This window comes from Myotis yumanensis, unplaced genomic scaffold (assembly GCF_028538775.1).
Source record: "Myotis yumanensis isolate MYYU_CA2020_CCGP unplaced genomic scaffold, mMyoYum1.0.hap1 SCAF_2, whole genome shotgun sequence".
In the NCBI taxonomy this organism is placed as follows: domain Eukaryota; kingdom Metazoa; phylum Chordata; class Mammalia; order Chiroptera; family Vespertilionidae; genus Myotis; species Myotis yumanensis.
The window spans coordinates 81,682,826-81,697,759 of record NW_027223753.1 but is presented as its reverse complement, the minus strand read 5'-3'; the positions used below and the strand labels follow the sequence as shown (position 1 = coordinate 81,697,759).

General features: G+C 42.5%; 1 pseudogene; it reads right to left on the bottom strand.

The window, feature by feature from the left end:
• Positions 1–13,719, bottom strand: part of LOC139002467 (histone PARylation factor 1 pseudogene) — a 96,703-nt pseudogene extending 82,984 nt beyond the window's left edge.
• Positions 13,720–14,934: the final 1,215 nt, after the last annotated feature.

Below are 14,934 nucleotides of genomic sequence, written 5' to 3'. Positions count from 1 at the left end.
TGATGAGTTCAAATTACAATGTCTTCCCCGAGAATTTAAGCAACTTATGAGCAGGTGTCATATCTTTAAGTGTCACTGTGTGACATTTCAAAGAGAAATTTTACACTGAGAGTTCCAGTAAATGTTCAGAGTAGTCTGCAACACCCTGTTACTGCAGATTCTCCCGGAGCTGACTAATGGACCAAGGAACAGCCCTGACTCCGACATGACAGAGCACTCCTTATCAAAGTGGTGTCTGAGGTCCTTCTCAGGATATCAGGTAAGATTTCCTCCCAATTAAAATATTACAGATGAGGACAATTACTTATTCCCCAGAGAGGACACTGACTATTAGAGAGCTAAAAGCCATGAGTTCACCTCACAGCTTCCCACTCAACTGCCCTTTAAATGTGAAAACAATTATTTTAATCATTCTCAGCAGGAAGCTGCCCAGAGCTAGGACAGGTCTCAGAGCATCCTTGAGAGACAGGGACCAAGGAGAAAGCTACTCCTTGGAGCTCCTGGCTGATGCAATCTGAGGACATTCCCCAGAAGACATACTCCTCACTTCTTAGTTTAAGAAAATAAATTAAAAGTTTAAGAAAACAACCCTAAATATCCACACTAATTGACTTCAGAGACAAAAGACAGATCTAGCCCATAATAGCTCAGCTCAGCATCCAGCAGAAGACAGAGTCCGTGAGAGCCTGGATCCCGCCGGTGGACAGCAAGTATTCTGTTGGTGCCACTGCCATAAGCACACAGGCAAACCAAAGCATTCTAGTCCTCTGCCTCTCTTTTCTTTATTACCCTTCTTTAAAAACCACTTTTCCTCTTATAGCAGAGCCCTTCATAGAGACTCTTTAATGTGCTTAATTAACAGAGTACAGAATCCAATCTCAGTTGTTGCACCTCCATGTGCTACAGGGGATCCCCAAAATTCTTTATAATGAAATAGCTTAAAATGAATATTTAATAAGTTGGGGTCACTTTGGTAATAAAATATATTGTTTGACACATTTGGGGAGTGTGATCAACTGGTGGAAGAGGGAATGGTTTTCTAAAAAATGAAATAAATCATAGAGTATCGCAAGACTCCAAAGGAATTACAGGTACAGTGGTATCAGGACACAAATTGTACCTGTAGCCACCTTTTATGGGAAGATTATTCTGAGAATAGCCTTTTTCTAGAAGGAAGTAATCCTCTGACCTTTTGTCTTTTGAATCTTCTCTTCTGTTTTCTAAGGACTTTCTCACTGGGCATTAAAACCACTCTATCCTCTGAATGTTCTTGATTTCATACCACTCTCTCCTGCTCTTCTCCCTAACTTTCTAGATGCTCTTTCCCTGCCCTGCTCATGAGCACATCAATATCATGGGCCAGGCTCTTTGGGTTCTGTCCTTGATCCTTTCTTCTGATGCTTTCCCTGAGTAACCAAAAACACTCCATGACTTCAACTGTTTCCTGACAGGTGATTTCCAGATGTATACCTCTATCCATATCCCATTATTTCCTGATTGTCGAGATTCCTCAAACTCAATATGCACAAAATGAATTGCACACTGGTTCCTAAATTCCCCTTCCATTCTTTGCCTTTGCAATAGCCCATTATCTCTCCCATCGGTCAAGCAATAAATCAGAGCCCTTCCTCAAATCTTCCTCCTCACCCCCTATACCCAGTTGGTCAACATTAGTCTCAGTTAGGAATTGTTTTGGGCTGCTGGGTGGAAATGGGTGGAAATCACAGTGGCTAAAACAAGGAAAGATTTTTGCCCCCCTCATATAGCATGAGGTTCAGAGCTAGACCATCTAAGGCTGGTCCATTGGGTCCACCATGTTATCAGCCCCCTAGACTCCTGTTCTTTTGCTCACGCTTTTCACAGGCTCCCATCCTTAAGAACACATCATGGATACTTGATGGCTGTTTCCAAGTTCCAGGCCTAAATAATGAAAAAGAGGGAAGAGGCAATTAAGGTACTTTATTTGGCTTATATCTCATTAGCCATAAAGTGAAAGGGTAGAATGGCTATTATTAAGGCAAGATAGAAACCAGTACCACCCCATTCTATATATACTCTACTACATATTTCATTCAGAACTTTACCATTCTTCCTGTGGATGACTTCAACAGCCTCCTAATTAGACTTCTTGCCCACCACCTGTGCCCCTCGCAGCCATTCTTCACACTGCTGCTATACTATCTTTCTTTTTTAAATTTATTTTTATTGTTGAAAGTATTACAGATGTCTCCCTTTTTCCCCATTGACCCCCTCCACTGAACACCCCACCCCCAACCCCAGGCCTTCACCACACTATTGTCTGTATCTATGGTGTAATTATCTTTCTTAAATGTGAATCTAGTCCCTGCTTAAAATCTTTCAGGAGTTCCCCTTTAGCCTTTAAGAGAAAGCCCAAACTGCTTTGCATGGCTTTAAGCTCTTCACATCAAAACCATTTGTGAGCCTTCTCTCTCCTCCCCCAAGCTCCAGGCACACCAACTACTTTCATCCCAGAACATCTCAGTTATCTCATGCCATCCATCTTTATGAGTGCTGTCACTCTGCTTACAATAAAGACATTTTCATGAGTAATCAACATTTAAAGATTTGAGGAAATGCTCGCACAGCAAGACCACCTGTTCATAGAGTGAAAAATAGTCAGCAAAATATGTTCTCTGTTACATGTGTGTAAATATCACTATTTAAAGCACAACCTGTATTCTCTGTCTCCAAAAATAATCTAAAGATACCTTTCCAGGAAGAAAGATGTGGGAGACTTTTACTCATCACTCTCTCAGTAGTAATTAGTCCACACTTTCACAAGTCTAAGAAGAGAAGAGACTGGCAAGAGATCAACCAAAGAACTTATATGCATACTAGAGGCCCAGTGCATGGATTCGTGCACCAATGGGGTCCCTCGGCCTGGCCTGCGGGGATTGGGCCAAAAACCGGCTCTCAGACACCCCTTGAGGAGCCCTGGATTCTGAGAGAGTGCAAGCCAGGCCAAGGGACCCCACTGGCACACCATCAGGAGGGCTTCAGGACGTGTCCAACCCATCTTACCCAGTCCCAATTGGCAGGACTCCAGCAGCAAGCTAACCTACCAGTCAGAGTGTTTGCCCCCTGGTGGTCAGTGTGCATCATAGCGACTGGTCGAACAGTCAAACAAATGATCAGACACTTAGCATATTAAGCTTTTATTACGTAGGATATGCATAACCCTTGGACACAGACAATAGCATGATGAAGGCCTGGGGCAGGAGCAGGCTAGAAGGGGTCAATGGGGGAAAAGGTGGGACATATGTAATACTTTCAACAATAAAGATTGGGGGGAAATAAAAAAGAAAAGAAGGGAGAATATGCAACTTTGTACTTGAGTCCACCTTGTTATCTACAGCCCTATGTAGACAAAAGCAAATGAAAGAAAAAGTGAATAAGAATGAAAAAAAGTGACTAATGATGAAAGAAGAGCTGTACCCTAAATATATAGAAACTCCTGCAAAATACATTCACCAGCCTGAATTCAGGCCTGAGCTGTGTGGCTTGTGGGCAAGAACAGAGAAAATAAAGAAAAAGCAAGAGGCTAATTGAAGCCCAATGTAATGGGGCTTTTCCTGGTTTTCTCAAAACTAAGCTTCTTTCTGCAAATATAGGGGTGGAGGGGGAGTTCATAGTCAAAAGTCACCACTGGGTAGGCAAGGGAAAAGGTAAGCAAGGTGATATGTGTGCACATGTGTATGATGCCCTGGGCACAGCTCCTCCGGCTATTTGGAAGCCCCTGTGGAAAATGGGACCCGGAGACCATTTTTCCATCTGTTGACTGGCTCCTTCCTGGGAGACTTCCTTGGGCCTTGTTCATGTTAGTTCAATGTTGTCCCCTTTGCTGTAAATAAGTGTGGCCAGCAAGGAGCTGGCCTATCACCCAAGCTGCTACTAACAGGTGGCTGGTTTTTTCTAGCACACAGGACACAGGAATGAGATTGTTAAATGAGTCAAGTGTTCTAAAGAAAGAAACAAAATGATCACCAAGGCTGTCCAATAACAGAAACTGCTGAGGACACTTGTATACTTGATGATGTATGTTACTGTAACTCTGTGAGGAAATTCTTCTTAGATTTGTTAGCAAGAAAAAAAAACAAACTATTGGGGATCTTAGTGTTTCAGTGACATTTCCTCTTGATCAGTTACTGCTTTTTCACTCTGTACTCTTAAAAGAATAAAAAAACATCTTTTGGGCACAAATGGTTAGAGAAATATAAGACAAGGCAGGAAAATTCCAAAATACTATTCTATTTCAACCCAAGGCAATTTTTGTGAGGGGAATTGGATAAATTATGAAGGAAAGTGAAATAAGTATTTGGATAAAGAAAGGTTGAGTCACAATGTAGGAGGAAAAAGTACTATCAAGCTTTAAACTTTCCCGATATTCACATAGCCTTTGCAGTCATGGATTACAGCCATCTTTTTGGATAGCTAGAAAACCAGACATCAAGACTAGAATACCTTGGTATGATTTGGGATTAGGATCATCCTCAAAGCACCACCCAGCAGAGCTCCTGATGAGTGGATGCAGCCCTGGAATTGCCCATCCCTTTATACCATGACCAAGGCCCAGTAATAACTTGGGGTTTGGCCAGATTCAATGTGCTGGCCATGCTATTGGCTTCCCACCCTTCCTTTCTTCTTGTCACCTCTAGCGCCCCAAGGTTCATGCATAAACAACATGTAAGGAAGTCCAGCACCCTTGGAGAGCCTCGTGTCCTACTGTATCTAGCACACAATTGACTCATTTCACATCTCTTATTTGAAAAGGACAGCCTATGGCTCTGAAGATAGCTCTTCAGTCCACTATCCTTTACTTGGAGGCTCTTTGCTGAGTAGCAAAGACTTGGATCCATCTTCATTAATCTTTGGCTATGCCAAGGTCATCAGTGAAACTACAATAAGAAGGACTTGGAGTAACACAGCACTCAGTGGCATAGTTAATCATGCATGCATTTAACAACAATTTTGGAACAAGATCAGGTACAAATCAATAAAATACACAGATCTTGGTGTGTGTGTGTGTTTTTCTCTTCTGCAAGCTATGTACAGAGGAAATTTTCTTTAAGCGAAATTTTTTAGGGATTGTATGTGTTTGAGAGAAAAATACAAAGGCAAAGAGAAAATTTGTTACAGTTAGATGTTTCTTAACTTTCAAGTTTTTTTTATCTCTCCCACACATTTAATCAAGTAAAAGTAAACTAGATAAAGGCTACCATCCCTAACTAGACTAGATCAATGTTCCTGCCTGTATCTGTTCCAGAGTAGAAGTGCCCATGAAAGGCCAGCATCTCTTGATTCCCAGCTCACAGGTGACAGGCCAGCGGTGGGTGACCGGGAGCAGAGGAAGTCGCCAGAATAAGAATTTTCCCTACTCAGTACAAACAACTGACTATCATCTTAATTTCTTCATGTTTCCTTGGAGAGATATAATCTCCTCACTAAAGTATCTACCTTTAAAACAGCAAAATAATAATAATAATAATAATAATAATGTGGTTTTATTTGCTGTTTTAAAGCAAAGAGTTCATGGGTGAAAGAAAATGAAAAATTATGTCAGCTACACAGTTTTCTTGATTTTCTTTTGAAATTGTGGAAAGAAGAGTAGATATTTACCAGTAAACATGGTATCACATCTACGCCATCCCCATAATTACACATTTCAATTTGTTTTCTAGTATGGGTTGCACAAACTTCCTCGGGGAGCCATTTATTAATACTTCATTCACCAGAGAGAAAACCAACAAAGCAGGCAAAAGTTGCCGTGCCTGATGCAACTTCTTTTAGGACTGAACCAAGGGCTGATGTAAAACTCCGGGGACTCTCGCAGTTAAAACCACCTAGGAAACCGAATGAAGGGAGAAGCTCTTCCTTTTTACCACCAGCCTTCTACCGTCACTCTGAAATCCCTAGGTCTTTCTTTCACTTGGCTGCCTGCTGCTTAGCACACTTAAATTAGAAAACCAAAGGAAAAGAGAGGGTGTCGGACTTCTGTGCAGCAAGGCCTAGCACACGTGGGCACAGGTGGATGTTTGAAGGAAGTAATCACAGGCCCACCTTCTGAGCCTTCATCCCTGAGGCTTGCAGTGCCCCTTCTACATCAGTCCAGCTGTCTGAGAGTTCTAAGGTGCTTTCTTTGAGCCTGTGTCCTACAGGATGGGGACAGTATACTCAGGGACCATACTCCGGGATAGTAATTCAGACTCTTTGGAAATTGCTACAGATGATTTGTTTCCTTGCACAATCCAAAGAGAAAAGTTAGGTGGACGTATATTCCCATGCCCTCTGACATGACTGTGGGAAGTTACGTAAAGACTCCTGAGATGACTGGACATCAGTTATGACGCTGCCAATGTTTTCTACAGTTTTTTCTCTCCCCCTCCTTTGGCCACAATCATTCTGATGAAAAGGCTGATAAATGAAGAAACGTCACCACTACATAAAAAGGTCACTTTATCCTTGCCGTACTCGGCCTTCCCAGTGAGAAAAACAGCAGTAACCATTAATTCTCAGTATTGCTTTCACTCAGCTACATCTTCTAGGCTTTCTTGAAACTGATGTGGAGTCTTAGCATGGAAAGTTCCAGACTTTGAGTTTGTTTTCAAAAGAAACCAGATCTATAGGCTAAGTAGTTAAGGGTTGGCTCACAAAATATATCATCTCCCAGGAAAACCCCTTAAACTTAAGCAAAAGTCTTTATTCACCTGTGGTATTTCACCAGAACTTATAATCATTGAAAGTTTCTAACTAATAGACAAATGTCAGGGTGGGCAGAAATTAGAAACTGCACAAACCTATGTGGCAGGCCAGGAGAATAATGGGTTTTTTTGTGATTGTTTCCATAAATTTAGGCAACAGATTACTTTCCTTTTTTCTTCCTTTTAAAAGCCAATTCCAAGTTTAATCTCTATAGCATCCTGTCACCTAAGCAGTGATAAAGATTTAGGGAGGAAAATCCACTTTACATTGATTTTTTTTTAAATTGGTGTTCTAAATGCAAGTGATAATGACCAAAGACTTTAAAAAAAAAAGTCATTTCTAAATGATCTTGTCTTCCTACCTTGAACACATATCGCTTAATTCAATACTTTCAAACAGGACCACACATTTGTTCACATTCCCACATTTCCTCTATTGATCACCAGAGGCCATCTTATTAAAAGGAAATAGATGAGCCAGGATATCTCACTTTAGGTTTTAAATCATCATAGTTTGTGGTGAGAGTGAAATGAAGGCATATCCAAGAAAAAAATAATCCTAGTAAGTGGCAATTAGGAGAAATTAGGAGAAATGCAAAAAAGAAAACAAAAAAGAATTTCTCTTGCTGATCTTATCCCTCTTATGTTGGGAGATCCTCCCTCTGTCTCTTTCTCTCTCTCTCTCTCTCCCTCTCTCTCTCTCTTTCTCTTCCCATCTCTTCTCTCTCTCCCTCTGGCCTCAACACCTAACAAGACTGATAGATAGAAAAGCCAAACAAAGTTAAAACTCTTGACTATTTAGCTGAGGATAGTTCTGTTCAATAACATGCATGGCAAGAGTTGGAGGCCAAGGCTCCCCTCTCTGTCCAGGTCTCCCCAGGGAGACATAAGAAGGCCCTTGAACTCTCCCCAGTGCCCCCCCCCCCCCCGACATGGTACCATCCTCCAGGCAGGAGCCATTCTGGGGAGACAGCCAGCTTTACACACTGAGAAGTACAACCATTTTGTGCTTTTTAAAAATACGGATATGAAAAACAGAACACAGTCATTCTTTGACAAGTTGTGTAATTTTTCTACACAAATCAGGACTTGAAAACCCTTGGAGGGGCTATATGAGAGCATGGGGCAAGGGTGACAGGACGCAGTGAGTCATCTCAACTTCCTGCTAATCACAGGAACCCTACAAAAGCTCAGTGTGTCTCAGATTTTACTGGAGGAGGTGGGGGTGTTTCCTTCTCAATTCAGCTTCAGATTTCTATGACTTGCCCCTTCCTTCTTTTTATTTCTCCTTATGCATCACATTTGTCTGGGACCTTTGTTGGTCTATAAATAATATCATTGTGTTATGCTGGACATTGGGTTTTTAAATGTCAGCACCCTGCGCACAGCCTTTCATGGCAAGATAACAGTTTTTTTTAACTGCATTCCTATGACACTGAACTGACTGAGGTGTTCAACTGCTAATAAAAATTTTTAAATGGTGACATTTTCATAACCTGGGGCTGTGGTGGGAAAGGACTGGATTAAGTTCATGGATAGAATTTTCTCAACTTTAGGTTTTTCTCCAGATTTTCCTTAAAGTTTTAGTTCTTTGTGAGTCTTTTGACTAAAAAAAAATGAACAAACAAAAACTGTGAAGAAATGTTAATCTGCAATACTAAGAAGCAGGACTAACACAAATTTTTTTAAAAATTTTCGGAATCAAATTTACTCTATTCCCAATCCCCATCTGCCTGGCTGGTGGAAAATGCAGTCTCCATCACTATTGGGTCTTCTTTCCCACCCATGTGGCAACATGAGTGCTGCATGGTCCCAGGACATGGAGGAGAGAGAAGGGGAAAGGAAGGTGCCAGGAGGCTGAGCTACAAGGGCCGCCATCATGGCCAACACTCCTTCCTTTCCCACTGTTGTTGAGTACTGGTGTTCAAGAAAAATCATTCTGACATTTGTTAGAGATGACAAGGAAGACTTGATTCAAGAGATTTCTGCAGTGGAGCTTTGCAGTAAGAGAGAAAGAAATTGAGCTCAGTTTCGAATGTAAGATTAATAGCCAAGGAGCAGGAGCTGGGGTCAGTGGATGGAAAATTCCTCAGAGGAGGCATGAGGAGTAAGGCAGGATTCTGGCTAAACCGACTTGACAGGATTCTTGCTGAAGACAGGCCAGGATGATCAGATACCAAGGGTAGGAATGAGGAATTTGATCAGATATCAAGGATGACTAGATATTGATGGCGGCAGTCTCTCTAAACTGACTTAACAGGATTCCTGTTAAAACTGGCCCATGCAGGCCCATCGAGGACAGACACTGAAGCCCAAGATCAAAGCCTAGTTGGCTTAGAGGAACCTGACTAATGTTTAGTCAAGAAAAGAGTCTTTGTCACTGGTTACCTGGCAAAGTCTAGCTAGACATTCTACCCTAAAAGGATTCAGACATGCCCCCTGTAGTCACTGTGTCCACCGACCTACCCATGTAACCCTCGACGCTGCTCCACAGGCAGTTGGCCACAATCCTTAGGAGGCACTTGGCACGAGAGGCGCCTGGGACCTTTCGTGTTTGCAAACCCCAAAGTCAGCCCCTTCTCTTAGTTTTATGGAAATCCCACTCTCCACCCACCAAGCCAATTCAGTTCCTCCTTTACATACATTTCCTTCAACCCCTTCCTCTTCCTCTTCTGAGCACCCAGTTTAATCCTACTCAAAGGGTCTTTAAAACAAGGCACTAGGTAGGACTATCTCTTGGATAACAGCAAATAGTGCTTTGGGCTCATTTCACAGAAGTTTGGTTTTTCAAGATAGAGAAAGTGAAAATACATTAGAGAGAATAAAAATAAATATCTCAATAAATTGTCCCTCACAATTGCCAGTGGAAAGACTTAAACACATAATGATTTTACACATAATGGTACCATTGTGTATATTTTTCTATGACGATGTTTTACTGCACACCTGCAAATACCACTGTATTGTCTAGGTGGCTGGTGAAATTATTTCAAGTGAAGGATATTCTGCCAAAACCACGTAATTTTCAAGTGCTTTATACCCTGAACAAGTTGCAAACCAATGATATTGTATGTGTGAAATGCCTTGTGTCCTGTCAGGAACAGGGTGGGAATGCAACAATTGTTTGTTGATTCTGAATTCCATTGGGAGGGAAGGAAAAAATAGAATAAGTTGGTGTCTTGGGAAAGGGGCTTCTCAGCTAAGAAAGGGAGTGATCATGGCCCCCATAGTGATGAAGACAGAATATTCATTAGAGAGTAGGAGAACTGCCAGATAAAATACAGAATACCTAGTTACATTTGAATTTCAGGTAAACAATAACAATTTTCATCTAAGTATACACTATGCAGTATCTGGGACATATCATACTAAAAAATTTTCATTGTTTATCTGAAATTCAAATGTAACTGGGTATCCTATATTTTTATTTGCTAAATCTGGCAACCCTAATTACAGGGTCCTTTTTAAAGCCTCAGCTTAAGCAATTGATAATATGAACATTAATCTTGACAGGGGGCATCCTCTGTCAAGATTAAAACCAGACTAAATACCAAAGTGGGTAGGTCAAATACTGTAGCAAGGCATCCTATAGGATGGAGGAGTCATTGGCTGGAAACATTTTATTTCCTTCATAGCTTCCTCTTCAGCATCCAGTCCCTGGCCCCATCTCAGACTTCTGCTCTTTTTTCTTTACACTTTCTTTAAGAGGTTTTTCCATGATCACAGATTCCGTCATCACCTCTGAGCAGACCTCTGCCTCTGGGGTTCGGGCAGCAGCCCAGGTTGAGTTCCATTTGGATTTCTCATCGTTTTCCTGAATAACTAAAGCAAACATGTGAGCCTACCTCCAGACCACCTCCTCATCCTAGCTTGGGCACACTGGTCTCCATTAGTCCAAACCCTGATGGCATCCTCTCTTTCTCTTCCCTCAACAATTCTCCAAGTCTCAGCACTTTTTCTCTGTAAATTATCCTTGCACAGAGTCCTTCCTAGTGGGACCACATTCACCTAGGCATATCCCTCATGTCTCAAATTATAACACCCCCAAAACCAGACTTTTCCTCTTCAAATCTTTTTCATTATGGTTTCCACGGCTTCCAGCTTTCTGTAGGATTAATCTAAGCTCCTTTTCCTGGCTTTCCTGGCCTTCTGTAATAAAGCCATACTCTGTCTAGGCTTCTAGTCCCAACACATCCAACATATACTTCCTTCAGTAGCAAGGCCCTGACCTCGCTGTCTCAGCAACCTATCATTCTCATTTCTACTCCCACCTCACTTGTTCCCACTGGGAACCTGCTTGCCCGGGGCTGTCTAAATCCTGACCATCCTTCAGACATAAGGGCAATTTCCTTTTCCCTTGTAGAGATTTCCTTGTCTAATCCAGCCTGCTTGGATCTCTTTCTACAATCAAACTTTACCTTCCAACTAAGTATTGTAAAATCAAATGAGCCCTAGCCAGTTTTGCTCAGTGGATAGTGTCGGCCTGTGGACTGAAAGGTCCTGGAAATGTACCTCGGTTGCAGTCTCCTCCCCAGCCCAAGCCTTGGTCAGGGTGCATGCAGGAGGCAACCAATCAATGTTTCTCTTACATTGATATTTCTTTCTGTCTTTCCCTCTCTCTTCCACTTTCTCTAAAAATCAATGGAAAAATATCCTTGGGTGAGGATTAAAAAAAAAAATCAAATGATGACATTGTCTTTGTTTGATAGAGGAGATGGAGGTGGTCGCCTCTTTTACCCAGATTCTGGCTTCTCTCTCTTTGAACAATATCCTCAGTGACGCCATTCAGAACATACCACCCCGAAATATGGCACCTTGGCATATTGAATATTTAAAGTTGAAGGATTTGAAAAAATTACAGAAGCAAGAAGGTCTCTGTGACTTTCCCACCACCCTTCTCCCCTGAAACAGGTCATTAGACCCTCATGTGAGAGGTGCCCTCCCCATACACGAAGGAATGGAGCATCCTTATCCCCAAGACAGAGGGACTCTGAGAAGAATCCAAGCACACAGGCCTTGTTAAGTCTCCCCCAGTTTTCTACACTCACCTCATACCCCTTCACCTGTCACATCCTCCATTACTGTGCATTCTCCAGCCAACTTCCCATAACAATACGCATATATAACTCTTTCTTCAGGTCTTCATTTCCTTACAAAGGCTCCACATCACATAAAATTACATAAATAAATATGTAAGCTTTTTTCCTCTTAATTTCTCTTCATCAGTTTAATTTTCAGACCCAGCCAAGGACCCTAAGAGGGCAACTTTTTCCTCCACCACATCACTGTCCTCTTGTTTTGTGGATGACTTGGCTCAGGGGAAATACTTTCCAGTTCTGCAGGCAAAGTCCCCTCTAGACCTAGGCTTCCAATATCTCCCACCTGAGTCCCCATATCTGAGTCCCCATCTTTGATGGAATATATACTTAGAGTTTTAAGAAGTTTATTCTTCCCTTCAAAATGAAAACAATCAGAAAAAAACTGCATTATGATAAAATTTTGTTAATTTAACACATAAGAAGTGCTTATGTTCTTATTGTCATAGTTTTTTGTAGTGGTCAATTCTAAAAACCAACTCTTCAAGAAGTCTCAGGTTCTTGATTTCTTGTATCGCAGTTCATTCAATGCTGCCTAATTAATACCCTGACTTCTTGCACCTCACAATTCTATTTATCCAGCGGTTCCCATCAATGCATAAACATGATACACCAGTACATGTTCTAATCCTTTCAAACATCATAGATATCCAGGTGAAACAAAGATGTTGATTCTAAATGGCCATTTTCCTCTTGATACAAATGTGTTGGGAATAATTTGGAAGATTAATGGAAACTATTTCAAATTCTGCTTGAAAATGGGTAAAGTAAAAATATATGTAAAAATATTTAATAGGCCAAGAAGTAGCAATGTATTATAATGATGTCCTGAAACCTTGTGGTAACTAACAAGAGGAATTCTGCAGAAGGCAGATTCCAACGGGACCCCATCCAAGGATGGCCATTTACTGAAGCAACTCTGGGTACAGGATGAAGGGGAGCAGAGACCAGAGGCAGTGACCCCAATTAAGAAACTATGACAACTGCCCAGGGGAGTTAATGAGGGCCCAAAACTCCAGGGAGGGTTGGGGGACAGGAGGGAGGGGAGTAAGAGATCAACCGAAGGACTTGTATGCATCCATATAACCATAACTAATGGACATAAGACTCTGGGGGGTAATGGAGGGCAGGGGCTTGTCAAGGGTGGGGGGGGAAAAAGGACACTTATGTAATACCCTTTGTAATACTTTTAGCGAAAAAAATAAATAAATAAATAAATAAATAAAATAAAATAAAAAATGAGGGCCCAAAATGAAATGGTGACAGCAGGAAGAAGGGACATACTTAAGAGGAATTCAGCCTGGGCATGTCTGAGAGCTGACCACCATTTTTGTAAGGAGGTGTTAGACACATGGAGAGGATGAGACTTGTGCAGTTGATACAATGGGACGATGTCGGCAGGGAGGTGAGGATTGTGTTTGATGTAGATTTTGGTCCTTGGACCTGGCCCTGTGGCTTTAGACCCAAGTTCTGTGACAGGAAATGCAGCAAGCAGAAGCCACAGCAGTTATCTCAAACGATGGTGTGAGGCACAAAAGCACAAGCCATGCTGCTTTGTTCTCAGGTGACAAAATGTGGCCCAAAATAGACAGCAGTGTTCTCTCTTCTCAGAACACGGGGTGGCGTGGCGTGGCTCAGGAAGGTCTGGGAGAGATGTGGCACCAGTTGGCTGGGGAGCATCCGTAGGCAGAACGTGGGCAGTAGAAGGGCAAGGTCCAGAAGCAGGTCAAGTAAGGGACATCACAGGGGCCCAGGCCAAAGAAAATGAGAGAGACCTCAAGGACTCACAGGACTGGCTGGGGTTCTGCGTTCTTGGGGAGGGGCACCGAATAGTGAAATTCGAGTTCTGTTGGTGAATTTGACCTCATCTGTATCCGCGGGTTGGTGGGATCTGAAACATTCATGCTACACATAGACACAATCCTGCACTTATCTCATTGCAGGGCAATCCACAGTTTACATAACTTTCTCCTCGCTGCTCCGGTGCATCTCAGGCATAAGGAGCATGTCATTCATCAGTACAGAGCATGTGTACATAGTAGGTGCTTGGTCTGTATTGGCCTATAAATGGCTGATAGGCCAAGAGGGATCTCATTGTAACATGACCCGGAAACCTAGTCTCTCCCCCAACTCTAAACAGCATTATGGAAAAACCCCAGCATAGGAAATAAAAATCAATGTGCCTCCAGTGGGAACTACAACTGCCAGGATAACACTAGGGCCCAGAAAGTGTCTGGTCTCTTCCACTACTACCAGCAAATTGCCTCTATTTCTCCATTGCTTGCAAGACAGAGATGCATTTAAACTTAATTAAATGGGCTGCTTGGCCAAGTATAGCTGGCAAATTCAGAAAAGGAAAAAAATATTTTCTCTTTGTGTTTAGGAGACACATTAACTATTTTAGAGACCGGAAATTCAAATGACAAGGCAGGCTAGCACATGCGTCCACCCTGGCTTCAATGCTATGATCTGAGAGGTGGCTCTCTCCAGGGTCACTTGGGCCAGGAAGAGATGACTAGAGATTTGTTTAAAATGAGGGTCTAGAGATGCACTGAGAGAAGAGCTTGAAAGGAAGCCCTGCAACAGAAAGGTCACATATAAGCAAATAGAGCCACCAACTGAATCTGCTGCCCAACTCCTCTCAGGAAGCTAAGTCTGACAGGAGGGGGAGGGGCAGACAGCTGTGGAGACACTGCTCTCCCCTCCAGAAGGCCAGCCAAGAGCCCTGAACTAGGAACTCCTGGAGTCACTAAGACAACACAAAAGCCGTGTGATGTGAAACCTTTGCAGCTGACAAGAGAGCAGGACAAGTTCAGTGTCCCCGGCAGTGGATCCAGACACAGTCCTCAGTCAGTCTGCTCAGCAGGGTCACAACATAGGGTAATCCCATTAAGTCCCAGCTGCTGCACCCGGGCCCCATGATTTACAGGCAAGGCAAATCTAAACCGGCTCTTGGTGACAATCCTGTGTGGAAGCCCTGGGCGGGGAGGGAGTGGAAGGCCATGAACGAAAGAGATGCTTGCATTTATGATCTGTACTATCCTTCCTCCCCACCCTTTTCTTTCCTGCCAAAGTCATTGATTGTTTTAACTGCTCTAAACTCTACATTTCCGTCCCCC